The sequence below is a fragment of the Zingiber officinale genome, chromosome 8A (genome assembly GCF_018446385.1).
Source record: "Zingiber officinale cultivar Zhangliang chromosome 8A, Zo_v1.1, whole genome shotgun sequence".
Lineage (NCBI taxonomy): Eukaryota > Viridiplantae > Streptophyta > Magnoliopsida > Zingiberales > Zingiberaceae > Zingiber > Zingiber officinale.
Genome location: NC_056000.1, coordinates 70,061,321 through 70,074,049, shown reverse-complemented (window position 1 = coordinate 70,074,049; position 12,729 = coordinate 70,061,321).

The window sequence follows — 12,729 nt, the reverse complement described above, 5'->3', positions numbered from 1 at the left end:
AGAGTTATCTGCTCTTCCTGGTCACGACTGTTGGTGTGGTTAGCACTAATGATCTAACTCGGGTTTTGATGAATGACAAATCAGGTTAAGTTAGGTTGTTGTAATCTAACACTCTGACCGAGTGTGCAGACGAAGTCCAGACAGGTCGACGGGCTGACTGGATGTCTGGAAAGAAGTCTAGCTAGGTCGACGGGCTGACCGGATAGCTGGCGAGAAGTCCAAGCGGGTCGATGGGCTGACCGAACGCTTGGCGAGAAGTCCAGACGGGTCGAAGGGCTGACCGGACGTCTGGCAGGTGAGTAAAGGTAAGTCACTGGAAGGGAGTGACTATGAGGACGCGTTCCCAGGAAGGGAACATTAGGCGTCGATCTGGCTTAGATCCATTTCGGATATCTAAGTCGAGATCGTGACTAGATTCTGGTCTCGGAAAGACGGAATCTAAGTCATACTCTTTTTGCTAAACTATAAACTAAACTAACACTCTGTTTTGCAGGTTATATAATCTATATATTTGCCTCGGACTAACCTTATTTTGCAGGAAATGTGCTCCCTGGAAAAAGATGGTCCGGGCGCCCGGAGGGGATCCGGGCGCCCGGGAGGCAAAGTTTATCCAAACGCGTCGTCGCCACGTGGAGCTCACTGGTTGGACCTGCCACGTCCCACCAAGGCGCCCGGAGGGAATCCGGGGTGCCCCGAGCTTCATATAAAAGAAGGGGCAGGGGTGGAGCTTCAACAACAACTCAGAATCCAAGATCTGCTGCTCTGTGCTCTTGCGACGCCACGAAAAGCTTTCTGACTCAGTGCTGGTTTTGTTTTAATTCTATTGTCGGTATTTTCTTTATCTGTCAATTCTTGTACTTAACTCTGTAATATTCGAATTGATAGTGATTGCCCACCGAAAGCGGTCAACGACCGCGGGCCTTGGAGTAGGAGTCGACACAAGCTCCAAACCAAGTAAAACCGAACTGTGTTAGCCTTGCCTTCTTACTTTGTCTGTACTTTTCCGCTGCGCTTACTTGATGAAAGTTTTAATCGATATTCACCCCCCCCCCTCTATCAAACGCTTACGATCCAACAAGTGGTATCAGAGCAGGTACCGCTCTGATTTGGTGCAACCACTAATCAGACAGGGGGTGAACTTTCTGTTAAGTTTTTTTGGTTTTATTTTTTTCTCTTGCATAATTCCAAATCGGTAATCTTGCCTTTTTGGAAAGATTCTTTTTCCGTTATCCAAATCGGTGCAACACTCATTTAGATCTTTTTATCATCTTTTTCTTCCCACACTGCTAATCCAAGACCAAGTCTTGGGACTTTTTCTTGTCTATTTTTCACTTGTGTGCAGGATTAAAATGTCTCAACTTGAAGGATTCAGCACAGTGCGTCCTCCCCTTTTCAACGAGGATGACTTCCCGTATTGGAAGAAGAGAATGGAAGTCTATCTCAAAAGGGACTTCGACCAGTGGATGAGCATCACCAGACCATATAAAATACCAGTACACAGTTCCGAAAATCTACTGGACCCAGAACATTGGACGTCAGACCTAAAGAAGAAGGCGTTAACAGAAAACAAGGCAATCAACACCCTACAGTGCGGATTGACCAGAGAAGAACTGAACCGGGTCGGACCACATAAGAATGCCAAAGAACTATAGGACAAACTGATCGAGCTGCACGAAGGAACAAGTGACGCTAAGGTAACAAAATGAGACTTATTATTAAATAAAATATTTAATATAAAAATGCAGGAAGGAGAAACTGCAAGTCAACTTCACGCGAGGATCAAGGACATCCTCAATGGGCTCCACGCCATCGGCCACCAAATGGAGAACTGGGACTTAATAAGGTATGCATTAAACGCATTTCCACGTAATAGTTTGTGGGCATCTATCGTAGATGCCTACAAAATTTCTAAGAATTTATCGAAACTTAAATTAGACGAGTTGTTTTGTGGATTAGAACTACACGAACAAACTAACGTCGGGGCCGAGAAAGGAATTGCTTTGTTTGCAGGTCCCTCCAAAGAAAAGAAGAACAAGCCTGAGCCTGAAGCAGATTCTGACCAAGACTCTGAAGATGAAGAGCACCTGGTGAACTTGGTAAGGAAAATGTTCGCCAGGAGAAAGAAGGGCTTCACCAAGAAAGACCTTCAGAAAATCAACTCCCTCGAATCAAAGAGTGTGACGTGCTTCGGATGCAACAAAAAGGGGCACTACAAGAACAAGTGCCCGAAACTGAAGAACGACAAACCGAAGCTGATCAAAAAGAAGGCGCTTAAAGCGACGTGGGACGACACTTCCTCGAATGAATCGGAAGCCGAAGAACAAAAGAACCAGAGCTACCTCGCGCTGATGGCCCATGAAGAAGAATCGGAGGATGAATCGGAAGACGGGTCTGAACCCGAATCAAGCCACGAGTCCGTACTCATTTCCGAAGGTTGCGAAGAGGTATACCGATACCTAAACAGGAAATTTTTTAAAATTATTTCCTTCTTAAATAATAAATTAGTAAAAATAGAAAATGAAAATAAGTCACTCCTCGAGGAAAATCAAGACTTCAAGGAACAAATCAAAAACTCAAGTCCAACTCAAGATCTAACACTTGAGGAGGAGAATCTATCACTAAAAATAGAAATTAATACTTTAAAAGAAATATTAGAAAAATTCACAACGAGGTCAAAGAACTTAGATTTAATTCTAAACAATCAAAAAGCAAGTTACAACAAAACTGGATTTGGTTACAAATCAAGTTCAACTAAAACTTTTAAATCATTAATAACCCAACACAAACCAACAAAAAAAGCTTGGGCTCCGAAAGCGTGTTTAATCACGCAAGTAGGACTTAATCAATACTACATCCCTAAAGATAAAATATATTATAAATCAAATAAACCAGAATACAAACCTGAACCAAAAGGGTTAAAATTTAAACATATTAAAACTCAACAAAATGTAAACTATCATCAAGTGAAATTTAATTATAAAAGAAATAGACATAAATCGAGAACAAAGTTAAATTAAATGATAATCAATTCAGGGGGAGGCTCCAGAATAGCTGGTACCTCCAAAACTAACCTACCCGGCAGGGTAACCCTAACCAACCTACCCGGCAGGGTAATTAGGATTAGTTAAAAAGGATTCAAGTTTAACTTGAAAAATGGTACTGGTGAAATATTGGATGATAGTACGTTAGGGAAGCTTAGTCTATGCATGTCTAGGAAGATATGGCTTCGACTTGGTGCATTTGGCTAAGTGGAACTGACCGAAGCTACCCTTTATGAATCCTAACCAGTTAGACTAAGGTTTTGTACTAAGTCCAGTGGATAGGACTATTTGGAAAACCTCGAAGGCATGGTTACTTTAATGATGTCCGAGTGACTCACCATAGCCCAGAAGTTTATCCAGAGAACGCCTATTTATTGAACCCAAAGCTAAACCTGAATCTAACACAAGTTAAAAACAAACTCTAAAATTGAATCTAATTCATCTCACAAAATTATAGGATTCCCTGATTGAAAACATAGATCGAGTGAGATGACTAAGAAAATTGAAATTAAATTAATTAAATTAAATTAAAATTAATTAAAATTAAATTAATTAAATTAAATTAAAATTAAATTAAATTAAATTAACATTAATTAAAATTAAGTTAAATTAAAATTAAATTAAATCAAATCAAATTAAATTAAAATTAAATTAAATTAAATTAAATTAAATTAAAATTAAATTAAATTAAAATTAAATTAAATTAAATTTAAATTAAATTAAATTAAATTAAAATAAACTTAAATTTTTTTTATCTTAAAAATTTATTTTAAAAAACTTAAATTTTTTTTAACTTAAAAATTTATTTTAACTTAAATTTTTATTTTAAAACTTATTTTAAAATTAAAACGTAAATATTTTAACTTAACAATTTATTAAAACTTAAAACATTTTTTAAGTTCAATAGTTAGACTAACCCCAATTCCTACCTATTGTAGGAAACTAAGTGGATTTTGGATAGTGGTTGCTCCAAACACATGACTGGAGATCACACAAAATTCACTCAACTCACCTACAAAAGCCTAGGAACAGTTACCTTTGGGAACAATGGTAAACTCAAGGTAATTGGTATAGGTAACATAGAACTAAAAATTGACTTTATTATTACAAATGTTTTACTTGTTGAAAATTTTAAATATAATCTCTTGAGTATCAGTCAACTGTGTGATACTAGGTATAAGGTTAGGTTTTTATCTACAGAATGCTTAATCAAACACCTAGACAATCCTAACATAAGCCTAAAAGGGTTTAGAAAAGACAACATCTATGCAATCAACTTAACCACTTCTTCAATTGAGTGTCACTTAACACAAAAAGAAGAAACCTGGTTATGGCATAGAAGGATGTCACACACAAATTTTAGAAATATAAGTAAACTAAATGGATTAGTTAGAGGTCTATCAAAATTACCTAACTTAGACTCAACCATATGTAATGCTTGTCAACAAGGTAAACAGACAAAATTCACCCACAAACCAACTAATCAATCACAAACCAACTCAATACTAGAACTATTACACTTAGACCTATTTGACTCCCATGGAGTCAAATCAATAAATGGAAGTCTATACTGTCTAGTGATAATAGATGACTACTCTAGGTTCACCTGGGTAAAATTCTTAAAAAATAAGGATGAAACTTTTGAAATTTTTTCAAACTTTTGCAAACAAGTTGAAAATGAAAAGGACCTTAAAATTAAAAGGATTAGAAGTGATAATGGGGGAGAATTCAAAAATCATAATTTCAACAAATTCTGTCTTGAAAATGGCTACCATCACGAATTTTCGTGTCCTAAAATCCCCCAACAAAATGGGATTGTAGAAAGAAAAAATAGAATCTTACTTAAAGCCTCTAGAACGATGTTAAATGAATACAACCTACCTAAATACTTTTGGGCAAAAGCTGTCAGTACAGCTTGCTACATACAAAACAGAACAACTCTAAATAAAATCCATAACAAAACATCTTTTGAAGTTTATCATAATAAACAACCCAATATAAAATACTTTAGAGTATTCGGGTGTCCCGTTTTTATCCTAAACACAAGAGAACACTTAGGAAAATTCACCTCTAAAGTTGAAAATGGAATCTTTCTAGGCTACTCCCTAAATAGTAGAGGCTACAGGGTTTACAATAAAGTTACCTTAAGATTGAAGAAACTACTAATGTGAAATTTGAAGAATCCAAACAAAATCCAGAACAAACACAACTTCAACCAATTGAATTTGTTCAACAAAATAATAATTCTGAAGGAACTAACCAAACTCTAAGTCCTGAAGAAGAAGAACAACCTCAGGAAAGTCAACCCTCTAGAACTATAAGAGTCAACCCAAATCACCCAACTAATCAAATTATTGGTGACCCAGATCTTACAGTTCAAATTAGATCATCCTTCAAAAATCTAAGTCAAATATCTTTAATTTCAAAAATTGAACCCAAAACCATAGCTGAATCACTACTTGACCCAGACTGGGTCATAGCTATGCAAGAAGAATTAGCTCAATTTGAGCGAAATGAAGTTTGGGACTTGGTACCACCACCCAAAAATAAGAAAATAATAGAAAAAAATGGGTATTTAGAAATAAATTAAGCGATACTGGAGAAATTACACGAAATAAAGCCAGGCTAGTTGCTAAGGGGTTCAGTCAAGTAGAAGGACTTGACTATGATGAAACATATGCCCCAGTAGCTAGACTGGAATCCATTAGAATGCTACTAAGTTATGCAGCACACAAAGGGTTTAGACTATACCAAATGGATGTTAAGTCGGCATTCCTAAATGGACTAATAAAGGAAGAAGTCTACGTAGGACAACCACCTGGGTTTGAGAGTCTAGAACACCCTGATTATGTCTATAAATTGAAGAAAGCCTCATATGGACTTAAACAAGCACATAGGGCATGGTATGAAATATTAACATCTTACCTAATTTCTAAAGGATTTAACCAAGGACAAATTGACCCAACCTTATTTGTCAAATTAATAAAGGAAGATATCTTTATAGCACAAGTTTACATAGATGACATAATCTTTGGTTCAACAAATTCAGATTTCCTAGATGAATTCACAAGTTTAATGGAGCACGAGTTTGAAATGAGTCTGGTAGGTAAATTAACCTACTTTTTAGGATTACAAATCAAATAAACAAATGAAGGTAACTACATTTATCAACAAAAATATACTAAGAAATTACTTAAGAAATTTGAAATGTAAAACACCAAAGAGATGAAAACACATATGGCAGTAAACACAATCCTAGACGATGATCCCAATGGAAAACCAGTTGATCTAAAGCATTATAGGAGTGTCATAGGTAGCCTACTATACTTAACTGCAAGTCGACCAGATATCTTATTTGCAGTTAGTATGTGTGCAAGATACCAAACCTGTGCTAAAGAATCCCATCTGACTCAAGTCAAAAGAATCTTTAGATACCTTAAAGGAACAACAAATGTAGGCATTTGGTATCCTAGGACTAATAACTTTGAATTAATAGGGTACTCTGACTCAGATTATGCTGGATGCAAGTTAGACCGCAAAAGCACAAGTGGCAGATGTCAATTATTAGGTCTATCACTTGTCAGCTGGTTTAGTAGAAAGCAACATTGTGTTGCCCTTTCTACAACTGAGTCAGAATATATAGTAATAGGAAAGTGTGTTGCACAATTATTATGGATGATGCACACCCTAAAAGACTTCAACTTGAACCTCACAAATGTCAAAGTTTTAATTGACAACATTAGCTCAATTAACCTAACAAAAAATCCAGTGCATCATTCTAGAACTAAACATATTGAAATTAGGCATCACTTCATCAGGGATCATGTTACTAAAGAGGACATTGAACTCAAATACATTGAGTCAAAATCCAATTTAGCTGACATATTCACAAAATCACTCCCTGAAAGTGAATTTAGCAATCTGCATAGACAGTTAGGAATGTGTTTAATAGACTAGGATTTTCAAAATTCAGAATTGCTTTCAAATTGATTGTTTTAAATTCTAGGTTAAATTTGTTTTCATTCGTTTTAAAACCTTCCAACTTTTAGAATTTCAAAACAACTTTAGCCTTAGCCTAGAAAAATCCCCTTAGAAATCATGTTCCCCCAGAGCTAGTATTTGAGCATCTCACCAACACCCTAAATTTACCTTGCTTATGATTGACAAACTTAGAAAGGGGTGAGATGTATAGGCCAATTGCCTGGACTTAAGATGCTTATGTCAGTGCATCGATATAAGTATGGGCGTTAAATACAAAACCTACATTAATCAAGTTAAGTTATTCAGCTTAGTCAACCACTAACTGATCACAATGAACTTAACTTGACTAACCAAGTGAAAATTGTCATCTTCTGATAGTCAGTAAGTAACTAATTGGTTAGACAGCTATTTTAAAATGTCAGGTTTAGGGGGAGGATTAGTTAGTCTCACATTTATTTTTTCCTTTACCAAAATTGGTTTTTGAAAAATATTTTCTTAAAAATATTTTAACAAATCTGACTTTTCTTTGTAAAATCTAATTTCTGAAAATCTTACTTTTGCAAAATTATGTTTATAAAACTTATGTTTAAAAAGGTGTTTTAACCTTACAAGCTTATTTTGAAAATTTCAATAATTGGATCTAACCTTAAAGTTTGATTTGAAAAATTAAACTTCACTTCATTTTTGAAAATCTAGATTTTGCAAACTTTGACTTGAACAATAAATTTTAATTAGCTTTGAAAAGTAGATTTTTCAAACTTAGTCTTAAAATAAACTAAAGGTTTAGTTTTGAAAAGTAGATTTTCAAACTTAATTTTAAAATTTTTTATTTTGAAAACTCATGTTTGTAAAAAATTCCAAGTTGAAACTTATTTTGAAAATTCAATTTCTTGAAATTTGGATACCTATACTTGAAAATTAGCTCTTAAATTCATACTAAGTTATGTTGCTAAATTAGTTATCTTTCAAAACTTAGTTATGTTACAAAAGTTAAACTACTATATGGTGAAATTTAAAACTCCCCCAAGTTAACTTGACATCATTTCCTATATTTTTTTATTCTGTATTTTTGAATGTTTTAATTATATCCTTGTTTGATGAATGCCAAAGGGGGAGGGATAGGTGGTTAAGTTAAAAAATCAAAATTAAAAACTAACTTAAACCTCATGCTAGAACAAAATGTTTAACCTTTTTTTCGCATATTTTTACTAACTTAACCAGGTTGTCATTCCATCAAAAAGGGGGAGATTGTTGGTGCGGTTAGCACTAATGATCTAACTCGGGTTTTGATGAATGACAAATCGGGTTAAGTTAGATTTGTTGTAATCTAACACTCTGACCGAGTGTGCAGACGAAGTCCAGATAGGTCGACGGGTTGACCGGATGTCTGGCAAGAAGTCCAGCTAGGTCGACGGGCTGACCGAATAGCTGGCGAGAAGTCCAAGCGGGTCGATGGGCTGACCGGAGGCTTGGCGAGAAGTCCAGACGGGTCGAAAGGCTGACCGGACGTCTGGCAGGTGAGTAAAGGTAAGTCACTGGAAGGGAGTGACTGTGAGGGCGTTTCCGGGAAGGGAACATTAAGCGTCGATCTGGCTTAGATCCATTTCGGATATTTAAGTCGAGATCGTGACTAGATTCCGGTCTCGGAAAAATGGAATCTAAGTCATACTCTTTTTGCTAAACTATAAACTGAACTAACACTCTGTTTTGCAAGTTATAATCTATATATTTGCCTCGAACTAACCTTGTTTTGCAGGAAATGTGCTCCCTAGAAAAAGGTGGTCCGAGCGCCCGGGAGGCAAAGTTTATCCAAACGCGTCGTCGCCACGTGGAGCTCACTGGTTGGACCTGCCACGTCCCACCAAGGCGCCCGGAGGGGATCCGGGGCGCCCCGAGCTTCATATAAAAGAAGGGGCAGGGGTGGAGCTTCAACAACAACTCAGAATCCAAGATCTGCTGCTCTGTGCTCTTGCGACGCCACGAAAAGCTTTCCGACTCAGTGCTGGTTTTGTTTTAATTCTATTGTCGGTATTTTCTTTATCTGTCAATTCTTGTACTTAACTCTGTAATATTCGAATTGATAGTGATTGCCCACCGAAAGCGGTCAACGACCGCGGGCCTTGGAGTAGGAGTAGACACAGTCTCCGAACCAAGTAAAACCGAACTGTGTTAGCCTTGCCTTCTTACTTTGTCTGTACTTTTCCGCTGCGCTTACTCGACGAAAGTTTTAATCGATATTCCCCCCCCCCCCCCCCTCTATCGAACTCTTACGATCCAACAACGACAACTCGAGAAGCATTCCGACCAGCTCACCGGCAGAGCCATACCGATATTTGACGAGGCCCGAAGCAAAAATAAAAAGTGACCCTTTTGTTGATAAATAATTGTAATGTTCAGTTTGCAAATAATAAATACATAAAATACAAAATAAACCAAAAATAATATATTGCATCAATAAAAAGTTAATAAATATTTGAAATAATTACGCAAACACTACTCGTCTAACTGTTTTAGAGGCAAAAATATTTATCAAATCTACATAATCTAATTGTAGGACTATTTCTTTCTCAATCGATAACATTGCTAGTCTATTTAGTCTATCCTGTGACATTGTTGATCGAAGATAATTCTTGATTAACTTCAACTTTGAGAAACTTCTTTCTGCGGATGCAACTGTTACTGGTATGGTTAACAAAATCTTATAGGCAATGCAAATATTTGGGAATAAACCATTTAGTTTTGCCAAACATTGTAGCATATCAATTGCTCTTTTTTCATTTGTTAAATAACATCTCACGACCATCAACTCTGAACACAACTCATCGCCATTAATGCCTGAACGTCCATCGTGACTCAAAAATTATTGAAGCTCCATACAAGACTTCATCAAGCTAGTTAAAGGCTCCCTCTTTAATTTCTCCAAATTCAATAAAAACCCAAAAATCTCTTGATATTGTTTAAATTGTTCAAATCGAACTTGAAAAGAAGATCGAGCTTGATCGATTATAAATAGAAAATATTCAACTCTAAAAGACTCTTCACCTTATCGTGTCACATTATCATTGTCACTTTCATCAAATTGTTTCTTTCTTCGAATGATGCGTTTTTCTCAAAATTTAGGTTCAATCCCCATTTCACTTGCCATTTGTTTAGCCTCATTCATGGAACTAGCAAACCCTTATTCTCTAAACTCATCAAGAAATTGATCAAGTCCTTGTAACAGATTGATCGCAATATCAATATCCATATCTTCAGATTGAATAAACTTACTCACGGTATTTATTGCTCGTAATAAGTTATACCAGATTACTATTCCAAGCAAGAACTCAAAACTCTCAAGACCATATAGGGCTAAGGTCTCAGCATCACTCTTTGTTTTAGAATCTTCAGCAACTTCTGCCAAGTCAAGTAAAGCATCTCTTATATGTACAATTTGCTCTTTTATGGCTTCACACTTTCAACATGACTTCCCAACGGGTATGTGACAATGGCTTAATAGTCAAACCAGGCACCTTACCTTTAAAAATTTTCCATCTCTTTGTAGAGGAAGAAAACAATGTGTAGATGCGTTGCACCACTCCAAAGAATGACTTGGCTTTAGGACAACATTCCACCATATCAACTAAGGTCAAATTAAGACTATGACAACTATAGTTGTATAAAAAGTTCTAGGATTTATTTCAAGCAATCTTTTTTGTACACCTTTGTGTCTTCCACTCATGTTAGATCCGTTGTCATACCCTTGTCCTCTTATGTCATCAATGTCAAGCCAACTCTAGTTAACGCATTCATAAGTTCACTTGATAACCCAAGACCTGATGTGTCATCCACCTTCAAAAACTCAACCCAATATTCTTCTACTTTTGGTGTGTATGTTGAATCATCCAAGCATCGTAGCACTAAAGACATTTGTTCTTGATGACTCGCATCTGGAAAAATATTTTGCATGTTTAACTTTTGCAATGATTGACCTTTTCACTTCATTTGCCAAAGTTTCTATCAATTCATTCTGAATTTTGGGACTAAAATATGTATATTGAAATTCCTTTGCTTCACAACGTCGAACATGCTCTTCCATCACTAGATCAAACTCAGCAATCATTTCTATCATTTGCAAAAATAACCCATTATTCTCAACATAAAGTTTCTCATCATCTCCTCAAAAGGCCATAGTATTTTTAGCAAGTGTTTTCACAATGAAAATTATTCTTGTTAACACTTGCCTCCAATGTTGTCTTTCTTTGTTGATTTGAAGTTGCATACTATAATCAATTGTTTGATTTTTTTTCGACCTCTTTTCTGATTCAACCCAAGCAATCATGCAATCCATATAATCTCTACTAGCTTCATGTTGTTTAAGACTTCTATGCATATTACGCCAGTCTTTGTATCCATCATTACCCAAATTCTTGCAATAGAAATAAAATATTTTATCCAATGAAATAGAATATACAAGCCATCTTCTATCTATTATTTGTCCATTTGTCATTACTCATGTATAATGCGATGAATCAAAATGTCTATTGTTACTATCCTTAGGAAACAAAAAATCATTCACTGTTTTTGGACTCATTTCTATTAAGTAATCTCTCAATTTTTAACTAATGTTATTCCAATTTTCAGGATCCTGAAAATTCATAGTTGAATCTAATTTTAAATGTTGAGAGTCTTCTTCTAAGTTTTCATTCAACTTGATCAAATTGGCAGCCTCAACCAATTCCTCATTTTCATTGTGACTTTGTTCTTCAATTACCAAATTATCCCCTAATTCCTCTATTTCTATTTTGCTACTTCTAATAAAATATTTGTTAATATCACCGGCTTGACTTTAAATTAATGTCTCTTCCCTTTGTTTCATTTTCTCTTTTTTTGAGCTCCAAACATATATTTAGGAGGCATTTTCAATATTCTTTTACTATATCTGTAAGGTATTAAAATTGAATATTAACTCAATAATTCGTGTCTACATTGAAGAGTAACAATATATTATGTCAGATTTTTTTGGATAGTTTTCTGATAAAAAATTGCTTAAACCAAATGACATTTAATAAGAAGAGACAACTATAATTAACTGACAATGTATATAAGAATACTATTAGACTAATTTTAATTTTCAATGAATAAGAAAATACATTATCTTACAATTTACATAATATATTTATATAAGCTAATTGCAAGTTCAAAAGATTCAATGACCTAACTGATTTTCTAATAGGTGATAGATACAAACTACAAAGTAAAAGACGTAGCACGGAAAATCATCAAAAATGAAAGGAGTTTAACCTTTTCTAGAAAATCATCACAGTAAGCTAATTGCATGTTCAATTATGAATTAACAAGCCTGAAACTAAAACTGATAAAAGAAAAAATATATATATGAAAATGATAGCACAAAAAGTAAAACATATAAACTTCTTCATGAAGATCACCATTTAAAAATATATTCTTGACATCCATCTGAGATATTCTCCATCGACGAACAGAAACAACAACAATCAAAATACGAACAGTCATCATTTTTACAACAGGAGCAAATGTTTCCTCATAATCCATGTCATACTCCTGAGAATAACCTTTAGCAATAAGACGAGCTTTGTATCACTCGATAGATCCATCAGATTTAGTTTTGATCTTATATACCCAATGAGAACCAATAGTATATTTTCCTGGTGGCAACGGAATCAAATCTCATGTATGAGTCTGATGA